The sequence below is a fragment of the Spermophilus citellus genome (assembly GCF_964194105.1).
Source record: "Spermophilus citellus genome assembly, chromosome: 3".
NCBI lineage: Eukaryota > Metazoa > Chordata > Mammalia > Rodentia > Sciuridae > Spermophilus > Spermophilus citellus.
The window spans coordinates 42,748,464-42,767,888 of NC_138184.1; the positions used below are offsets into that span (position 1 = coordinate 42,748,464).

A 19,425-nucleotide genomic window follows, 5' to 3' on the forward strand; every position below is an offset into this window, starting at 1 on the left:
TCTCCCCCAAGTTAGCAAAAGACAACAGCGGAGGTAGTTCATGGGCTTGCAGAAGGTGGGGGTGGATGGGCCTCGGAATACAAATTACAACGGCAGATAAAAATACAAAAAGAAGCTCAGTCTTACTCATCATTAAAGACATGTAAATCAAAACAAGAAACCATTTTCACCTAGTAGCTGGGCAAATGTTTAAGTGTGAGGATACCTGATATTAGTTAATCTGCAGGAAGACAATCATTTTTAACACTGAGGATACTGCATACCACCAGGTTCAAACTTTTCAAAAGGCCATTAGGCAAAAGCTACTAAAATAAAAACACATATTATCTCTGACCTAGTAATTACATAGCTAAAAATTGATTTGATGGCTACATTGTAAAAACAGTATAATAGAAACCATGGTCCATCACAACAAAAGAACCCTGAAAATGACCTAAATGTCCACCAATTAGGGAAGGATTTCACTATTTTATGGAATAGAGAATATCCATAGGGTAGAATGTTGTACAGTTAACAAAAGAAAAATTGAGGAAGTTTTGTGCTTTCTGATCTGGAGAAAAAAAATCTCAGATGTCAATAAGAAGAAACAAAAGCAGAGTCAGAACATTGTGTACGTTGTGGTTTTTATTCTGCACATTGCTAAGAAGCAACTTATAAGTATTATGTATGGGCTTTTTAAGATCCCAGAAGAGAGCATTACCAGGGGCTGTCTTTGTTAGAGGGATTCAGTGAAGGAGGAGGATACAAGGGAGCCTTTATTCCACTTTGTACCTTTCCGCCTTGTTTGAATTTTCTAAATATGTTCATGTGCTCTCATCATAAATTTTTAAAATGTCAACAGAGGTTATCTCTGTGGTGGGATTATTGTAATAAATATTATAAAAGGTGGAGACAGTTATGTGTGGGGAAAACAAAATGAGAAGCCCAAGTCAAGAGACATTCTGAACTTTGAAATCCATACTCCCTTGGATGACTAGGAAAGAGTTTGGAAGAAATCACTTGCTTTGCAAAGTATTTTGTATTGAAGCCACTCATTCACACAAAAGTTTATCATAATATTAAAGTTGCAAGCATACCATTCCTTGCTTTCTAGAAAGAAAATGAGAAAAATAAGTATAAGGGGCATGGGAACAGAAAACATATCTGTGACAGATGTCAGCATGCTCAAAAGACTCCTCAGAACAGTCATCCCATCTCATCTTCATTCCTGGCCCTTGGTAACCAGGAGGGACACTGCTTCCATGGAGCCCTCCCCCAATATCATTCCCTTAAAATATAAAAGCCATGTGTTGATCTACCATACCCTTCTGAAAGGGTGGTAGAACTATGGTTGAACTTAGAACTGGGAAGTAGAAGCCTTCTCCAACTGCACAGGGAGGGTCTTCTAGAAACCTCCTGGGAGGGCTGTTCCCTCACAGAAGTCACCAGTGCAGAACACCAGCTTACTAGGCCTGTTCTGTCCTCAGGTCAAATCAAAAGCAGAAGTAAAGAAGAGTGAATGCAAGCCCTATCGCTTGATGCTGGGTTGGGAGTGGGAAGGAGACATCACAAGCACTAAAGGATGTAACTGAAGAACTGCTCCATTCATTCAAACATTCAGTTCTCCTTTCCCTGCCCCAGTAGATACATGGCTAATAAGGTTTTTGCATCCTTCAATATCCATTTTTCTAACCTATGATTTTTATCAGAAGCAAAATACCTGTATTTGTGATAATTTTCTACATGTCTCCTTCTCAATCCAATATTTTTTTAACAAATAAAAAATATTTCTCATCAGTCCAATGATGGACATTGGTATGCCATTAAGTGATTATCAATCATAATGGTCATTAGGCATCTTCTGTTTCTCAGGGTGGATGCATTAACACCAACCCACAGATCAGGCAACTCCAAACCCCTGACAGATGAGAAAACCGGGGCTCAGAATAGCTGAACCTTGTGCATAAGATCACACTGCGAATAAGTGCCTACGTGCCTAGTTCAGTGCCCTACAGATAATATAGAACATCTTTAAAGTTAAACTGAGTAAAGTCAAATTTGTCACTAGCTTGCCTTTCCCTAACATTAAACATACACAAAAGACTGGACTCTACAAAATGAAGCAAATCTGAAAATCTAAGAAAACAGCTACAGGTTTATCCACCTTCTGCACTGATGGAGATGGTCTGAATGTGTGCTGTCCAGGAGGTGGTCGTAAGCCATAGGTAGTTACTCAGCACTTAGTGTGAGGCTAGGGATACTAAAGAACTGAACTTTTTTTTTTTTTTTTTAATGTGGTACTGGGATCCAACCCAATGCCTCACCCATGCTAGGCAAGTGCTCTGCCACTGAGCCACAACCTCAGCCCAGAACTGAACTTTTTATATGACATTATTTTACTTCATCTCCAGACACAGGGCTACCATATTGAATAGTGCAGTTCTAGCCAGCGTCATTCAAGAAGCAATTATTTTTAGTAAAATGGTATCAAAAGGAGAGGAAGTAGAGAGAGAAGTAACGATATAAAAATCACAAACCATTTAGAGCTGGAAAAAACCTTTCTGAGACCATCTCATGCGACCCACTCATTTTACTCATTTTACACAGATGAGTAAACTGAGACCCAGAAAGACGAAGCAATTCACTAAGCTCACACAGGCTAGCAGAGGGCCAGATGTGCATCCCATCTTCAAATAAATGTTCAGCTGTGGTGCTTAGCCATGGTGCTAAAACAATTGTACAGGACTGACTTAAACTAAAGAAAACAATATTCAAATTTCCCCCTTTACTCTTTAAATCTGTTTGAAATAAGGATTTCAAGAGACAGGAGCAGAATAGCTCTCCATGCCCCTAAACCAGTCTTTCAATATCACTAAAAAATAATTTAAGGTAAAAATCCCCACAAGGCAAAGAGGTATCCATGAGTATAAAACTCACCTACTAGTTAATTCCACAGTCTCCTATTAGGGAAATGCCAAGCACCTTAGAATTGTGTTTTGATGTCCCAATTCTATTATTAAAAAAAAAAAAAATCGGACTTCATATTATAATATTCCCTGATCCATGCCCTCTTTCCCAGTTCCCACCCACAATCCGGTAGAGTCCTGTAAACCTCCCTCATGGAGAAGTTCTTCTATTTAATTAGGTTAATAGGTTACAGATAGGTTAATTGGGTTAAATCCTGGGCAGAGTGAAAGTGCTTTCTAATTGCTGCTGCCATCCCATTACCTGGAGCGGTGATGAATCTCCAGTACACCCTCGTCTATGCAACACTCAACAGAGGCCTATTTACACCCAGTACGTGGTGGGGACTCACACAGGCAGTATCACTTGCCTAAACTCTTTGGCAAAGGCATTTTGAAAAGAGTACTTTCTGCCTTATAAATGATTTATTCCAGGTTTCCAGTGAAACAAGTCATTTAATTTTTTTTTTTTTTTTTTTTTTTGACAAATGAAAGGGGGGAAAAATGCCTTTTCAAATCCAGGGCACTTGAAAGTTTCATTTTCCTGTTTTAATTTGCTTCTGCGTTTCAAGGGAATAATAATAGTTTTTTAATGCCAAAGGTGGCTTTCATCACTCAAAACCCTCTAATTTCCTCCCATATTGCAAGTAATGTGTTAATAGTTCCAAAATGAAATATTACCTAAAACACAACTTGGTAATTTTCCTCACAGTTCAAAGTTATTTGAAAAAGAAGCATCACCTTTTACAAATATTTACTTTGCAACAACGGAAGACACTGCAAATTATCTGCAACAGCTTCTATTCTTTTTTTTTGTGCTGTCTTTGAGCCTTCTGCAGGGTGGGGGTGGGGGTGGGTACGAAATAAATGGGGAAAAAGAGAAGAAAAACCACCCTTTACCTTCTATGTTCTAATACCAGGCTGCACCTAAGGATCTGAATTCCACCTTTAAAATTAAAATAATGTTCATATGTATATATATAATACAGAGAGAAAGAAAAGCTTGGTATTCATGGTCTCATTATAGAATACACACACCAAAGAAAGGATGTGCATAGAGGCCATAGAGAATTTAAAAGATTTATTTATGATGTATTACTGTAATTTTTAATTTAGACATGCAAATTTTTTAATTTGCACCGACTGCTTTGCCTTAATGGTTTTGATTAATACTTGGAGGTAGTGTTTGTGAAAGAGATTTATACTGTGATTCATCTGCAAAATAATCAAATCATTACCAGCTAATGACAAAGCTGTGAAAAATGATATAGATATTGTGTAACTTCCAGCTATGGCTGAGCACGTGGAGGTACCCAATCCTTCCAGCAAATGTGGACTTGTGTTAATAACTGCTGGGAAGTTCGCTCTAGGTCCACTCTAATTTGGCAACAAAAAACATTGATCTTAATAAAGCTGTCTGATAAAAGGAGCAGTGATTAACATCCTGAACCCTCCATTCTGCTACTCATGCCAAGGTCCCTCTTCTTTTTTTTTTTTTTTTTTTTTTCCAGGAATGAAATTCCACTGTACTTCCTGCTTATCGCTCCATCTCACCTCAGCCCTCTGTGGCTCACCAGATAAGGCTGCAGACAGCCCCAAGGAGGGGGTGGGGAGCAGGGAGCACCCCAGGGAGCAGGGCTGGTGGCTGCAGGTGGCAGTTGCTGGGGAAGAAAAGCCCAGAGGCGGGACCTCTTCCAGAACCAATGCCCATCCCTTCTAATACTGGAGACGCCTCTTCTTCTTTTGGGTCCTGAAAGACTGACTGACTCTTGTTCTCCTGCCTAATCCTGACCACATCAGCCAAGGTGGGGTGAAAGCTCCTGAGCAGGTCCACAGTCAGCAAAATGAACCCTCAAATGGTATCAGGAAGCAGTAGAGGGCAGGAAGCTGAAACCCACAGATAATCCCCAAATCTCACTACAGCCAATCCTTGTGACAAGTTCCTCCACCAAAGTCTCTTACCTAAGCGGCTAACTTGGGCAAATGGGGAGACTTGAATTTTAATTTCTGCCTCCCTCACCACCACCAATGAATAAAATTAACATTTCTTGAGATTCCTTTTTTAAATTGGCAATTAACTGCTATATATATTTATCCTGTACAACATGTTGTTTTGAACTGTGTACACGTGGTGGAGTGGTTCAATTGAGCTAAACACCTTGAGGTCATACTGCATGTCAGTCATTAAGACACTCCCTCTGTACCTACTCTTTCATTAATCCTCATCACATTAGGAAGTAGACATTGTTGTTATTTTTATTCCCATTATACAGAGAACTCTTCCAATGTTAATAAAAGAAAATTAGTTGGTAGTGGAGACCTTACTTTGCTTCTGACCCACTCAAGCGTGATACCCGCTGTTTCTCAAACCATGTCATTATCTGCCTGAAGTTTCTATTGAAGAATGAAAATACCCCAAATGAGGGCAGTCAGAAAAGAGATGGAATGAGGTTGAGAGAGAAGTTTTTAAAAAAAAAAAAAAGAAAAGAAAAAAAGCATGCATTCTCACACTTACTATTGATGCAATAATATTTTAACTTATTATGAAGAAATTCAGCTACTTTTTTTAAAAAAAATTTCACTCCTCACCAAGGAAAAGCCTAGTGACTTGATCATCATTAATATTTCATTGAAGAACAATCCATATTTCCTATGATGGTGACATGTACATTCCACTTCATCAGGAAGCCATTTTACAAAATCAGAAAAGGCAAGGCACCATTCTGGAAAGCACGATTTGAGACTACTTATCATTATTATTTATTACTTATTGGGTGCCAACTGGGTCCCTACTGCAGAAAGGAAGTTATAAAAGCATCATGCAGAGGCAGACGGTCCCTGTTCACTGGGTTCACAATCCAATTCTGATTTCATGACTACAATGGGCCTTGCGTCTTTAATTACTGGCAACCGAGACTGCTGCGGAACCACACAAGGAAGATCAGAACTTTCTATCACTTTTCTAGACATAAAGATAAATGGGAAGGGAAGCAATACGTGTAATTAATTTCAACTAGAGCTGGAGGAGGAAAACTTTCAGCTGTGGTACCGCGCACAGCATTTATCAGGACAGCCTCTGTCTGGCAGAGCCCTGGTGGCACTGGTTCACAGACCTGAACTGGGATGTCCCAAAGATCCAGGAGGGGGAAGTAAAGAGAACATGGATTTCACAGCATTATTTCAGCGCCCGATGTCAGAAATAAGCATGAGAGTTAATTGTGCGTGCGGTCCAGGAAAAGCAAGAAGAGTTAGACCAAGAAGTTCAAAGTTGAGTTAAAATGCCATTCAGAGTGAGCCCACGTCAGAAGCCTTTGGCCAGATAAGCAATGTGTGCAACCCGAGCACAAGATGTAATGCAAGCAATGACGCTAAAGTGATGAAAGAAAGGGAAATAGACTCTCAGAGGTAAACTTGCAGTCAAGTCGTCCGGACTTAGCTAAATAATTCCCCCTAATGCTTAGACAAATAATGCTGGTAGATTCTTGGGAATCAGACTATTTCTCCACCCCTCAGCTTCTGAGCTCTTCTAAAGGCTGGACTGAGCTAGCTATACAGACCATTAAACCCAAATATATTCTTCATGATGATTTCAGGAAAGGGAGGGACCTTCTGCCTGTCGATAATGTGAGGAAAGAGACCGAACCAGACTCGATTTGCCAAACCCAGAGGGCAACTCCACATATTTTTGAGGAAGACCAGAGACCAGTGCATTATCTTATTTAGGTTATACTAGCTGTGCTTCTGCTGCCAACTGACCACAAATACTTTGGAATCAGTCCCTAGGTTCCTCAGCCTTATTCCTCCAGTGCTATCAACAGTTATAGCCTTGGTCATTGCCAAGAATATTAGATGTCTTCCACGTTGTCTGTTTTCGGCTTCTGCCAACTCTTATGCAAGAGCCTGTGAATCCTTGCATTCATCTGAAGTCCTGCTGTCCAGCAAGATTTTCCATGATGAATGGGCTATGTCTACACCATCCTATATGGTAGCTACATAGAGTTCATGCTGCTGAGGATAAGAATTTTTAATTCAATTTTTTTTTGTTCTTCAAATGTATTTTTCATTTTTAAAATTTTTTGTTTTAGTTATACATAATAGTAGAATGCATTTATGCACTTTGATATATCATACATAGATGGGATATAATTTCTCATATTTCTGAGTGTGCATGTTGCAGAATCATATTGATCATTTGGTCACATATATACATATAGTAATAATGTGTATTTCATCCTACTATCTTTCCTATCCCCATATACTCTACCCTACCCTCCCATCACTTCCCTGTACCTAATCTTAGGTAACACTATTCTTCCCTAGTGCCCCACCCCAGCCTTATTGTGAATTAGCATCCACATATTAGAGAAAACATTCAGTCTTTGGTTTTGAGGGATTGGCTTATTTCGCTCAGCATGATATTCTCCATCTCTAACTATTAACTGGCAAATGTCATAATTTCACTCTTCTTTAAAGCTGAGTAATATTCCATTGAGTATATCTACCACATTTTCTTTATCCATTCATCTACTGAGGGACACCTAGGTTGGTTCCCTATAGTATAGCTATTGTGAATTTTTTTTCAGATGGGAGTCTTGTTATGTTGCCCAGGGTGGACTGGAACTCATGGGCTCAATTAATTCTCCTGCCTCAGTCTTCCAAGTAGTTGGGACCAAAGGCGTATTCCACCACAACTTCAGCAGGTTTAAATTTTTATACATGTGGGTGTTGACTGTCCTACTGGAAGGTGCTCTAAAGAGAACAATGCAGATTTTACTGAAGCTTAAATAGAGCATAAATGGAGGGAAGAGTTTATGCTGTACATACTGGACCTCTCATTCCCAGACTCCCTTGCAGCTAGATGCAATTTTGGCCAATAAGAGGAGAGCTGAGGGTCACTGAGCAAGTTGACCCTTCTTATATGGAATCCAGTTGCTTATTTGCCCGCTTTGCTTTCCTTCTGTCTGGGTGTACGATGACCAACTGCCCATGGAATAATCAACTTGAGAGCAAATGCCATGCATTAAGCTGCCAGGGCAGGGAGTTGGAAAGGGGCTGGGACTTCAAAACCTCCCTGAACCATTGCACTAATCCTAGGATGCTAACCTGTGGGGAGCTGCATCATGGGAATAAATAAAATCTTGATTCATTTGAACTGCTTTGCCTGTTTTTCTGTGCTTGTAAATAAATGCATGATTCCTGGTGGATATTACAAGGTCTCAGGGTGAAGGTTTGCCACATGATTCCATGCTATCTACAGAAGTGGTGTAAAGTCAGATTATAAAAGCTATGTCTAGCCACTGCACCTGTCAATCCCAGGGCATATTGTGAAGCAGTGGACTGGATTTTACCAAATTGCCCACCCTTCACTCAGCCTCCCTTTCCTGTGTTCCTTTCTCTCCTGTGTTCCTCTCCTTGTCTAATTCTTATATCTTCTGTTTTTCTTATTGGCAGTGCCCCTGCTATCATTCATTCATTATGGTGGTGCTACCTCTCTAAAATTGGGATGTGGAGGGAGAGGAAGGTAGGCTTTGACACAGACTAAGGCATTTTAATTACAGGAGGGAAGGGAGAAGAAGGTATTTGGATATTAGAAGGGCTTCCTTTCTATTTAAAAGTATTTCCAGTAAGCAATTTTCTTCAATGTGCCTAGAAAAATCTTCTTGTTTAAAAGAAGCTTGTGATCCAGCAATGACAGAGGCTGGCCTTGCCTCTGAGATGGTTTACTCTTCTTTTTCCCCAAGAATGATTCTTAATTGGGCACCTAGCATGTGCACCTCAGCCCCTACTTGGATGTCGTTTCCTTTAATCCTCAGAATGTCTCCAGGAAGTGAAGCTCTGGAAGAACCTGGAGATGAGGGCTACCTTCCCAGGGTTTGTCAAATCTGCACAATCTACCTATTAATAGTCCTTCACTAAAGTTGTTGAAAATTCTTCCTTGTGTGTGTCTGTCAATTGCATCTATTATTCCCATTTTGTAGATGAGGAAAATGAGGCTCAGAAAGCAGAAGTATATTGTCTGTAGTGAGTGACAAAGCCAGGCTTTGAACTTGGAAATTGTGGCTGCAAGTCTGAAGCCGTCTCTATGGAAAGAATAAGAGGCTTGGCATATTATCTCCCATGTGACCCTACCTGGTGCCAGCTGCTGAGGTTGCAAGGACCAGCTTTCCTCTTCGAAGGAGTGCTGTTGGAGGGCAAGGGGAGCACCCAGAGCCTTGGGAGAGACTATGAATGACAAGAGAAGTCAAAAAGACACTTCAGAATGTCCAGGTGTTGATACACTTCCTAACCTCACCGGGAAGTCGTGAGAATTAACTCTTATTTAAAAGAAGTTTGTGATCCAGTGATGACAGATACTCCCAGTGTGTTTTTATGGTCACTCTCCTTACTCCTCCCTGAGTCCTGACTCATGAAAAATGGATGGGGCAATGAGCAAGGCGGAGCCAAAGGTGACAACAGGCAGCTGACAGCAAGCTGAAAACTGAGGAGAAACAGAAAGGGTGGGTGGGTGGCTCCCAAATCCATAGACCACAACCAGAAACCTGAGAGAGAGTCCCGCAGCCCCACCACACCACCCCAGCCCAGTGAAGAAAATCCAGTATTAACTTGGCAAGTGATTTTCAGGTTTGGTAAAGTCCTGCTATCTGCTTTTCTCTGCACTCTGACCCTTGGTAGTTCTTCCCCATGAAAATGAAAAAGGACAGACCATTCGGTCCTTGGCCATCTGGTCATTTGGGCTCAGATGTGTCTGTCCCCAAGGCTAAAATGCTTATTTTCAAAAAGTTGCAGCCTTCTCTCCAGGTCCCACTCCTTTTCTGTGTACCATGGCATTGGACTCTCTTTTTTTTTCTAGTTCAAAAGAAAGAGGGTAGAAATACGAGGGTAAAAACCTTTCTCATGGTTCACTCAACATGACAGCATCCCCAAACCACCACGTCTAATGAAGGAATCTGAGGATGGAACTCCAAGGAGAGACTCTCTGGGGCAAAGGGAACCTCTGAAGGTTTTTCAAATCCTCACCCTGTGTGCTTTTACGTAGCGCTTCAGCAAATTTGCTGATTCACCCTCTAGCATTTATGTGAATTGCATTTCTATCCCCAACAGAGAATTGTTCCCCTGAAGCCATAGGCAAGGCAACAAATATCTCCCCTCTCAGACACTGCGGAGATGTGAACAGGGTGGAAGAAACAAAGAACCTCTTTCTCCCTACAACATGGCAAATGTCATTCCCAGGGCCTAAAGTGGATTGTATTCATTTTTATTGTGATCTTTCAATTCATCTGAAGAACATAAATATACAATCATTCAATAAATGTTTACTGAAGATCATCTCTATGCTGGCATAGAGGAGGTACCCAATAAATACATGTAGGTTATGAGTCGAGGGACCAGGAAGACATATATTGTTCTTAGGATGAAGGAAAAAAAAAAACAATTAGAGGCTAAAGCTTTATGAATGATCAGGAAGCTGAAAGCAGAGACCTGATTCTCATTTGGGTAAGAAGGGGCACCCCAGGCCTGACTAGGGAACACTACATATTGTTGCTCAATCTGTGCACTGCAAAAAGGAACTAGCTAAATAGGCATAAGTACCAAAATCCTACTTACTCTGCTAGTCAAACTGAGAGCCCATGGGCTACATCTGCCCAGATGTGATGCCTATTCCTAACTCATACAATCTCATGGTGTATGTTGGTTTTCCTAACTAAAAGGAAAATGTCCCTATTCCCCTTCCTTCTTTGTTTACAAAGTGATGATCATGTGAGGCCCAGAAGAAAAGAGAATCACTGCAGTACAGCTCTCAATTGGTGGATTAAATGAAATGTTGTATCATTGATTTCTGAGCATTAAACTATCCAGAGATGTTGCCGGTGTCTATTTAATAGAACTTCCAAGAAACATTTAATTTTTTCATATAAAACACACCCAGAAAATTGAACAAATTTCATCAAAATGTTTAAGTGCCAGAAATGATTCCAATCTAATAAAGCATTAAGGCCTAGCGTTGTCTGTATTGCACATGTGGCCGACCTCCATAAACGACACGGTTGGAACCTGGTTTTTAATTCTTTTGCACAAAATCACCAATTTAGGTCCTGCTGGGAAACCTTTTGGAAGGGTCTCTTTGTAAATAAAGCAACCAATTTCTTAAAATAAAGTTGGGCATGAGCAGTTCCTTCGGGGTCTGGGAAGAATCTTTGCTGATCAAATGCTGAGGCGGGCCTGCAACTATCAGCTGTTGTAACAGAATCTGTTGGTATCTGCCGGCGCTCTGAGTGACAGCAGTGTGTAATCACAGAGACACACAGATACACATCAGACGGCGAGAACACAGAAATAAATAAGCAGCGGAATGGGAGTATTTTGGAACCTAAATGGACCTTGGCACAAAACACTTTGGAACTGCCATTTTGCAGAGCCTGATCATTTTTGCACATCACACTTGGAATCTAGAGTGGGGAGGGGAAGTAAGAAGGGAGGAGAGGGCTGATTTTTATGAAGTATATCCTACACTCTGGGTGCAATAGGGTTAGGTTGTCCTGAGATCTAATACTGAGACTCACAATATGATGCTGATTGCATTATCCCCATCGACAGATGGGGAAACCAAATCTTAAGAGGTGAAAGAACCTGCCAAAGGCTGGACTGCTAAATAAATGAAGAAGTCAGAGCTCAAGTCAAGATCTCCCAAGGTCCTTCCTTTCTCACTTCCTCTATTTCCACCTCAGGTGGACATCAGGGGGAAAATCCTTTCTTGCAAGCTCTTCATGGGGTGGTTGCTAAATACTGAAGTGGAGCTGACTTTCAGCGAGTGCCCTTCACCTTGTCTGCCTCACTGTAAAGAGGAAAATTCATCGTATTTAAAAAGTAGACTCCATTGAAGAGCTAGGCTAGCTTCCACTGGGCAAGGGTCAAACTGCTCACTTTCCTAATCAAGTTTGGTGGACAGTGAGGAAAGAATACAAGGTCAAGAAGTTCAAGGGTAGGTCCAGCTTCCTGGTATCTGTCCTGGCAGTTCTCTCAGGAGCATTTTCTCTACATTCACACAAGATGAGAGATGGAGAGAAGATTCAAGCATGCACAACACCTGGAGGCCCTAAAAGGGTCAATCAGGAATGAAAGCAGGTTGTCCCCTCTGAGCAAGAGAGAAGACTTACAAGAAAGCCAGTGATGTTCTCCGAGGGGAGTAAACCCACTTTATGTAAACCTGAAAGATCAGTTAGAGTTCCCAGAATTCACCCCCAGAGTGTGCCCCAGCAGTCACCAAGTGAGGGGACTGTGAGAAAGAGTGTGAATGGACTCAAAACAAAACAAGACTCACCTGATTACAAGTTTCATTATGAACCTGGGGGTTTTTAGAACTGATGACATCACATTGCTTTGAAACGTTGGGAAGGGTGGGGGCTGGCTTCTTACTCCATATTCAGGTGCACTTGGTGGGTGCTGCAGGGCTCCCCATTGACATCACTCAAAACCTTGTCCTCACTTGAGGCACCATTAGGTTTCCAGCCCATACATCTGCCCGTCTCCCTCTTTGAGTTGGTTAAAAACCAAGGGTGGTGTCTCAGTCCTTTTCTATGATGAATGACACAATAACACAGACCCGGAATGTTAAAAAGTAAAGAAGTTTAGTTTGGTTCACAGTACTGGTCCAGTGTCAAGAAGCCACACCTGGTGATGACCTTCTGGCTGTCCAAATCTCAGGATAACACAGGTCATTACATGGACAAAAATAAATAAATAAATAAGAGAGAGAGAGAGACACCCAGCCCCATTGGCTTTTACTAGCAGACCGACCTATTCTTAATATTCTTAAGGCAACCCAGTAACACATAAATTCATTAATCCCATGAGTGGATTAATCCATCCATAAAGGAAGAGACCTGATCATCTCTTAAACATCCTACCTGGTCGTACCTCTTACCGTCTCATAGTGGACATTAAATTTCAACATGAATTTTAAAGGGGGCAAATCATAGGCAGCAGGTATATTTTTGTTCTTTCAAGGGAGCTTCAGCTATCATTTGATGGCATGATCATTGTCAGTGGCTAGCCTGGCTGTCAGTGATTATTAGAAAGCTCTGAGATTTAGGCCAACCTCCATCTCCAACGTGAAGTTTGAATTTGGGGGGCATAAGAGCTTTGCCCCTCAAAATGTGGTGCACAGATGAGAACAATTGACCTCCCCTGGAAGCCTGTAAAAAAAAAAATGTAGAATCCCAAGCCAGACCCAGTGGTTCATAATCTGCAGTTTTCACAAGGTTCTCACTTGGTTCGAATGCACAGTCAAGTCTGAAAAGTGCTGAGATAGGCCAGTGCTTCTCAAAGTGTGTTTTCAGGACCAGCAACAACAGCATGACCAGCAAGTTTGTTCACAAATACAGAACCTCAGATGGGCTGAATCGAGAATTTTCATCTTAAATGAATCCCCAGGTGAGCTGCACCCACATTAAAGTTGGGGAAAGCACCGTCTTAGGTTGGGGCCGACCTGCTTGCAGTCTTGGCCACCATCACTTAATAGGTGTATAATCTTAGACAAAAGTACACAACCTCAAGGAGTTTCAGTTTCTTTAATAGTAAAATAGGCTAATAGAACCTTCTCTCAGGAAATTCAAAGAGATTAAATTAGGTCATGTAGGTAAAGCTCTTAGCACAAGGCTAATGCATATTAAGCACTTCGTAAATAGTTGTTTTTAGCTTTTGTTGTTTGTTCCCTTTCCTCTTGTCTGTCATTCTATACCCTAGAGATATTTCTGTGAGGCCTTCCTGGGTCCTTTCCAGCTTTAACATGCTCTGATTTGAGAATTAGTTCATATTTTCTTATAACCAAACCCTGTAATTGCTATAGAAACAAAACCGGATTAAGGAGTATTTTCTCATCTATGTCCAACTTTGTCTTCTTGCAGAATTTGGCTTTGTCTTCAACAACAGCAGCAGCAGCAGGAGGACAGAGACCAGTGCACATCTGGGAAGCACTTGCCATCTTAAAAATCACAGCAAGGGAAACAAAGTCGTCATGGCCCCTGACCTTGTGGAGCATGCTTGTCTGATCAGGGAGACAGGCAAATAAATATACAATTGCAATTTCCATAAATGTGGTGAAATATTATGAATGAGGGTCCTATAGGTAAGACGATAAGAATAACACAATTTAGATGGTAGAGGTAGGGTGGAGAGGGTGGAACTGGAGAGATGACTCTTTAGAGAGAATTATAGGTAAGCTGAGACTTGAAAAGGAAGAGCGGGAATTAATCAGGGGATAGAGAGTCCCGGGCAGAAGCAACTACATACAGCAATTGATCTGAGGCAGAAGATACTTTTAAAAGTCAAAGAGCCAACAAAAAGGCTAGTGTGACTATAGCCAGTCAGTGAGGAACTGGGGTGGATGGAACCCAGTCTGGGCTTTTCACAACCAGCTGTTCTATAATTTAGGGAGGACAAGGCAGAACACCATAGCAGAAAACCCCTTAACATAGGTGGCTGATATGGTTTCATTGTGATTAGTCCCTTCCAAAACCCTTGTTGAAATTGATTCCCCATTTTGACATGAGAGATGAGATCAGGGTGGGACCTTTAAGAAGTAATTAGATTCTGCCCTGGTGAACAGATTAATCCCCTTAGGCAGTTAATGGATTAATGGGTGAAAGGGCTATCTCAAAGGATAGGTTGGCTATTAGAGCCAGTTGGCAAGATCTGTTTTAACTCCCTGCCTCTTGCCATGTGATGCCCTACACTGCCTCAGGACTCTGGAGCAAGAAGGCCCTCACCAGATGCCGGCCATGAACCTCAGATCTCAACCATGGGCCAAATAAACCTCTTTTCTTTATAACTTGCTCAGGCTGTGGTGGTGTGTGATCAGCAACAGAAAACGGACTAAAACACTTGCTAAAGCAAATTTCACTACTAGATTCAGGCATGAGCTCATAGCACTTAGGAAGAGCTCAATAATATATGGGAAAAACACAAATGAATAAATGAAGAAGACCTGCAATTCAGAGGGACTGATGGTGCCACAGAAAGGAAAGCTATCACCTAGGAAAAGTGCCTTAAGAAAGAACACAGGGCATTGCTCCTCCAAATGGCCCTGCTCTTTCCTGCATTTAAATTTCTTCTTGCTCGGCTGGATTTTTCAACTGCATACAAATATGCCTTCCACTGCCTGTTTCTCTGGTGTCCTTTACAGCCAAACATTTAGTTGTCAGTTCTTGTTTTCTCCACTTCTCCTCTTCCCACTTTCTCTCTTAGAAAAACGAAACATGGAAGCAAGACAAGACCCAATATACTAATATACAAAAGAGCCCATGCCCTGTATGGGTATGTCATACAGCTTGATGATGAAAGGGGACACTTCATGGCGTCCCACTCAACTCCATTAAGTATCAGAGCCCTACCAATTCCACTGAATTGACCTGTATGTTATTCTCCATCGCACCCCTGCCTCTACCCACGGAAGCAAAACAACCCTGAAGTTTGTGTTAATCATCCTTTTTATTTTATAATAGTTTTGTCACAAATACTTATATCCACAGTGTATTTTTCATTTTATCTGACTTTTGTTACATTATCAAAATGGAAAATCAATCACACAAAATCAATTCTAACTGGGATCACCAATAGCAAAATATAAAAATGTTTGAAAGATAATAAAGAACATTATCTTCATGTCTTCCGGTTGGGAATGAAGGTTTGAAACAAGACCCAAGAAGCACCAGTATTTCTGGACATGGTAGTGCATGCCTGTAAGCCCAGTGGCTCGGGATTTTGAGGCAAGTTCAAAGCCAGCCTCAGCAATGTAACAAGACCCTAAACAACTTAGTGAGATTCTTTCTCAAAATAAGAAAAAATAAATAGAAAGGGCTGGGGATGTGGCTCAGTGGTTGAACAATACTGGATTTAATCCCTAGTATTAAAAAAAAGCATCAGCATTTTAAAACGAATATAAAAACTCCTTCCCTCCACATGTATCAATAGCCCTTCTCCCTTTCCCTCCCAGATGTCACACCACCAAACCATTGAACCATTACAAACTGATCTTTTTGAGTTCATGGTAGCCGTAACACTAGGGGATTCCTTTAAAACACAACTCTCCTCCAGGGATTGATAACATATTCAGTCTCCCCTGTATGTTTAGTTCCCTGAGAAGCAGACTCTAAGACAATGTGTAGTAGCATACAGGATTTTCATAAGGAGAGCTTTTTGGATCAACAACCTCAAGGGAAGGAAAAGGAGCTGGATTGGACACGGAGTAGTTGGGCTATGATACATTCTAAATGGAGGTCACAGCCAGTGCCACTAGGAGATCTGAGGCTGGGATGGCTCTTTAGGATGACTCTAAGCTGAACCATGAAGTACTTTGTCCCTCATCCACCAGGCATTGGATGTAGTCGATCTTGGGCTAAAAGCTCTCTTCAGTCAAGGAATTTCTCTTATGGGGCTGACAATTGTGGGATGTCTGCCAGCAGAACTTCAACTGCTGGAGACATACATTCTCATTCCTGAAGGGAAATCTTGGCGGTACAACCCAGCATCCATCAAAGACCTTCACTTCTTAGACCAAGTATGTTAAATGACTTCTTGAGCCCAGAGATCTAGTGGCAAGAGCACACTGGGGATGAGCTCGCTGATGAGGGAACACTAAAGTTAAAGAACAGTTCTGAAAGCAACTTGGTACAGAGAGAGTTGGGAAAAGAACATTTTGGGGGTTGTTAGTATGAAATCAGTACCACACAGAACTACCACCTTCCTCTCCAGCTTCAAAATGTTTTTCAGGATCCACCTTGATCCTTACTTCTAATTAGTGCAGTAGCTACCCAACTAGCAGACCAACTGTGTTCTTAGAGAACCAGCCCTGCAGGAAAATCCATGGACACACACCCTAGGCACACATACCCTGTATTCACACACCCACTAAAAAATTCGACTTTGATGCACTTACCCAGAATTGGGCAATCGGAAAATCTAGAAAGAGGCGATTTCCATTTCAACATTCATAAAATGTTGAATCATTTTGAAAAAATAAAGTTTTATAGTTTAAATTACCAGGTGGGAAAGTGGCACTGAGCCAAGGAGAGTAATCTAATCTTTCTAGTACTCTGACTCCTCCATCTCTTAATCAGAGCCATACTTAAAGGAAACCCTGAGCTGCAGGAAACAGGTAGGTAGAGCAGTTCAATAAGGTAGAAGTAGGCTATCATAGAACTCAGAGCCACCTGAATGAACAGTAGAGCAATAATCAACCTCCCCAGAGTTTGCGATTTTTGAGAAGGTGAAAATATTTTCAGCAATATTTTAAAAATTCACCAAAAAGATATAGAGAGAGGTAAAACCATCAAGAAATAGCCAGTCCTAGCCAGGTGTGGTGGTGCACTCCTGGAATCCCAGCAGCTCAGGAGGCTGAGATAAAAGGATCAGGAGTTCAAAGCCAGCCTCAGCAATGGCAAGGTGCTAAGCAACTTAGGGAGACCCTGTGTCTAAATAAAATATAAAATAGGACTGGGGATGTGGTTCAGTGGTTGAGTGACCCTGAGTTCAACCCCCAGTACCAAAAAAAAAAAAAAGAAAGAAAGAAAGAGCCAGTCTTCCTTCTTCCTTCTGTGCTGAGTGTTGCTTCACTCTAGTTGAACGGGGGAAAACAATTACAAGTGACCATAAACATGAAGAGCATAAAATGTCTCATCTGGATTATTCTCCAGAATGACAGTGGTTGGGCATTTCTTCGTGATATTTACAGGTTTCTTTCTTAAACCTGGAGGAAGATCTTGCAAATGTATTTAGGAAATCCAGCATCTCTCCCTTACGTAGTCACAGCACACATTAGCTTATTAAGACTTCTGAGAAGTCCTGTGGAAAATAAACCTTTTCAATTTTGTTGAACTGTGGAGTCCTCCAGAGTCAAGCCCCAAAAATATTTTCCCCCAGAACAACCTGCAAAACTGGTGTATGAGGAACACAGTTTGGAAAATGCTGATCCAAATCTGTCTCTTCTATTTGTGGATGAGCATCCTGGGGATCAGGGGCCCTCCTGAGGTTACCATACTTGTTAGAGTCAGAGTCAAGAACACTGGTCCCATGGACTTCCAATGAAAGCTCTCTGTCCAACCCTCTAATCTAGTGGAGAAAAAAGCATTAGATTTACTATTTTGTAATCTAGCTGTTGAGTGAGGATTGATCTAAGAGATAGCTGCTGGATTAATTTTATATGGAACATTTTTGCCTTTTTTTTTCTTATTCATAGGGTTACTATGGGTTTTCTTATTTATTGAGTATTTCCAATTCTGGTTTGGGAGGGGGAGGTAGAGACAAAGAGGCTAAATGTATTAGTGATAAGGCAAAAGGATATCTATCTGGACCACTGAGGTATGTGTGTGCCCTGTAAGGGACTTTAAGTTTTCCTTAGGAGGCTACATGACTTGGGGATGAAGAAGTTGGGACCTAAGACAAAGGAAGGAAGGAGAAAATGGAAGCAAATCGTGAGACTTCAGTGAAGTGGCTGCTAAACAGACTCCAGAGAGAACCAACCCATTCCCTGTAACGGGCTACAGGAAAGGAATACCGCTTCCTCTTTTAACGTGACCTCTCACCCTCAGTTGCAGTACCCCTCTCTGGTGTCCCTTCTCCGCCCCTCCCAATTCGCAAGGTCCTTCAGTCAAGGGTGATGAACTGCACAGATAAGCCCCAACCCTGGAATATGCTACAGACCCAGGCCTGCACCCACATTTGGGCATAGTACACCAAGAAGCATGAAGCCCCAGGGAGAAGAGACAGTTGGGAAGTCAGATGTCTCTAAGGGGTCACCTGGAGTAAGAGCTGGACGCAAGAGATAACAGGAGACAGCGACATCTCTGGGCATCTGCTTCCCTTCCAAGAATTCTCAGATACATTGGAAGACTGAACTTTTTTATTCAAAGAAAGACAGAACTTCAAATTAATTTAGTTGGATATTTTAGGTAAAAACTGCACCTGAAAGCTAAAAGACACATTTCAGGTACACTGAGAGATGGACACATGTAGAAATCACTCAGCATGGCCCCTCCTCTCTCCCAGTTGGGTTGATCACTGTTGGCCTCCTATCACCTGCTACCCACAAAGCTCCTGGGTTCTTCTCTGTGCTTTGTTATGTCCAGTGTGGACCCAGCCCACCCCACCTGGTCCACTAAAGCAGCAAACCACAAGGTTGGTACTCAACAAATGCTAAGCCAGTCTCCTCCAGGATTAAATAACAAGACCAGTGGAAACAGGCCAAGAGAGGACAAAGAAAATGTATGCATTCCATCTTCAAGACTGAAATACTAAGGAGATTTCAAAATTAAAATATTAGGGAGTCAGTAACAGTCTTCCATGGTCCTGACACCCCATAATATTGGCAGAACAGTTCTAATATGTTTTAATTCCATGTAGTCCTAAAATACATTAAATCCCTTTATCTTTCTCTGCTTTTCAGCGCTTTTTCTCTAATGACAACTCATAATGACCTGTTAAATTGGAT

At 41.5% G+C, this 19,425-nt stretch overlaps 1 long non-coding RNA gene across 5 annotated transcripts in view; it reads left to right on the forward strand.

Annotated features, from left to right (window-relative positions):
• Positions 1–14,151, forward strand: part of LOC308644240 — a 175,894-nt gene extending 161,743 nt beyond the window's left edge. For 4 of the 5 annotated variants that reach the window (XR_014020927.1, XR_014020928.1, XR_014020930.1 and 1 more), the window contains one exon: positions 4,454–4,994. This is a non-coding gene — a long non-coding RNA (uncharacterized lncRNA). Of the gene's footprint in view, positions 1–4,453; positions 4,995–13,846 lie in introns of those variants that run through there. The other variant, XR_014020929.1, reaches the window with a different exon arrangement.
• Positions 14,152–19,425: the final 5,274 nt, after the last annotated feature.